At 40.4% G+C, this 2545-nt stretch overlaps 1 protein-coding gene across 4 annotated transcripts in view; it reads right to left on the bottom strand.

Annotated features, from left to right (window-relative positions):
* LOC100543777 (sodium channel protein type 5 subunit alpha-like) overlaps positions 1-2545 on the bottom strand; it is a 589192-nt gene that overhangs the window by 28523 nt on the left and 558124 nt on the right. The window lies entirely within an intron of this gene.

Raw genomic sequence — 2545 nt, 5'->3', positions numbered from 1 at the left:
GGGGAAGGGAAAAGGGAAAATGGAAAAGGGAAGAGGAAAGAAAGGAATCCTTATGGTTGGAAAAGATCACTGAGATCATCTAGTCCAACCATCAACCCAAGAAGCTGCTTATCGCAACATCTCAGCCCTCCAAATGATCTTGACCATCCCCTCAATGAGCACTGCAGTAGCATCAGCTGTAGATCAGATTTAATTAGCTGAAGCTTGAACTAGATAAGCTCGAGATAATATTTATAGGGCAGAGGAAACAACTGAAAGTGACACCAAACACAAAGCCAGCATGCACAACTGGTGGAGTTTATCCACTCCCTGTTCTAAATCCTGACTGTCTCTGCCTGCTGTGGGATGCCTGGTAGAGAGCAGTTTTCATAAACATTTGGTTTGAATGCCATGTGCCTCCATCTCTGGCCCTGTTTGTACTCCTTGTTTAATCTGCTTAGCATGAAGAGGTTTTGATTGCATGAATGCTTGGAAAATATCTGTTCTTTGTGAAAATATTTGCCTGTGCAGCCTAGCAAAGAGGCTCGTGTGTAAACATCGTTCCTGATGGTGATGCTGATGTCTGTCTACACATCAGACACACTGCAGTCTCTGATTTTTTGTCCTTTGAAAAAGCTGTGACTTAATCTTCTCATCACTCCAATCTGTATGCATAGGAAAGTTCTGTTTGCAGAAGCAAGCTACTTTTCAGAGTGTACTTGCTGTTTGCAGGGAGGTAACATATAGATGTACATTGTTCAGTATATCCAAATTTCAGCAGAATTTTAAGGCATCTCTCCCAGGTACACTAAACTGAAATAAGCTTGTATTTGTAGTTTGATTATTCCTTTCTCCCTTCCTCCCAAAGAAATCAATTGCAGCATCGTTGATACAACTTTATTGCATTGCACTGTATTTGAAAGTGGTCTCCTTCCGCTTTGCCACACTAGCACGCTTCTTTGAGATGCAGAGGCCCATTGTCAGAGGTCATCCTTTAGAGATTCTACCTCCAGCAAAAACAGCCCTCAGTCTGCAGATCACTGTGATGTTCAGGCTCTGCAAAACACAGTTTTCTTTGGTAATCCACAATTACAGGATGGGGCCTTTGCTGCTCCACAGGCCCAAATCAGAGTCAAAGGTCTTTCACTGAGCAGGGAAAGTATGAGGAAATAATAATTCTTTAGCAATGTGCTTACAGCTCCTTTGGGTTCACTTCCCATTTAGAAACAGTGAATGCTTGCAAATTTTGAGATTGTTTTATGAATTATTCACAGCAGAGAAAGGGCTCTGAGTTGCATTTGTACAATGAGAAGAAAACAGATGATAGATGGTTTCCCATGTCCAAAGAAAAATCAACCATTGCAGCTTGAATTTTGAATACCGATACCAAATTACTAATGAATAATTTGCAGATCAGGAATTTTTAAGTGAATAATTTTAAACAAATAAATTTGAGAAAATCAGACAAGTGGTTCATCTGCTTCTTTCGGAGGAGCTAATTCACCCATTCAATCCCTTCTGCTGCTCAGTTGCAGTGATTTGGTTCTCAAAGGACCAAAAAGAAAATGTAAATGCAAGTAAAAAGTGTGCTGTAAAAATGTTACTCTGACAATTCTGAGTGGCAGGGAATGTGAGTAATAGGGTAGAAGAGCATCTGTTAAACCTGCTAAAAATACAGAACCAGTTCTCATAATCTTTGTTGGCAAATGACTTTGAAGGACACGTCGGGACATGGGGAAAAAGTTTTTAAATTGAGGATGCTAAAGGACAAACAATTCTGTAGGGTTAAGGAAATAACTAAACCAACCCAACAGTGGGACAGTTTTGGGGCTACCTTGGAGAGCCTGTGAAAATAGTATTTACATGTGGGTTAAGAAAATAAAAAAGTCAGGGCAATGGGTGTGCTGGGGAGTGCCAGGGAGGGAGTTGTGGTCATGCCCTTAGCACTAGTTAATGTTAATAATGCAACAAAGCACCAAATTGCTTTGGTGAATTCACCACGCAAACAGTTGTTCGTGTCAGGGAGACCCCTGCTTAGAGCTGTGACACTACTGAGCTTTCATCTAGCTCTTCTAATCCCCGGAAGCTCATGATGAACATTAGCTCCTGGAAACCCAAATAACTTTACATAAGTCTTAGTAGTCCCATTATAAAGATGGAGAAATCACAGAAGAAAAGCTATGTCACTTGACCTAAACCAGAGTAAGCACAGTTTTCAGGATTGGGCTATAAATTAGGAACTGGTGGTTTCCAATTTTGTGGTTAGATAATTAACCAGGCCTTCCTCTTCTATTGAAGCTAATCTGTGAAAAATAAGTGCCTTCCATTTAAGAGGTTTCCAAGCATGGATGCGAAGAGGAATTTATGACTTACAATTTATGTAAAGAACTTCCTTTTCATAAATCAATTTATTAAAGCTCTGGAGAAACTTCCAAAGGCTCTGATCCAGTAGTGCACTTAGACATGCCCATAACTTCAAACCAGTAAATCATCTCATTGAAGTGCTTTTCTGGAATAGTGCCAAAGACACAGCAGCTTTCCCCCAAGTGGAGGTTCAGACTTAAAA

The sequence above is a fragment of the Meleagris gallopavo genome, chromosome 6, assembly GCF_000146605.3.
Source record: "Meleagris gallopavo isolate NT-WF06-2002-E0010 breed Aviagen turkey brand Nicholas breeding stock chromosome 6, Turkey_5.1, whole genome shotgun sequence".
Classification (NCBI taxonomy): Eukaryota; Metazoa; Chordata; class Aves; order Galliformes; family Phasianidae; genus Meleagris; species Meleagris gallopavo.
Note: the sequence above shows the minus strand (reverse complement) of the source record. Positions and strands in the feature narration are given on the sequence as shown.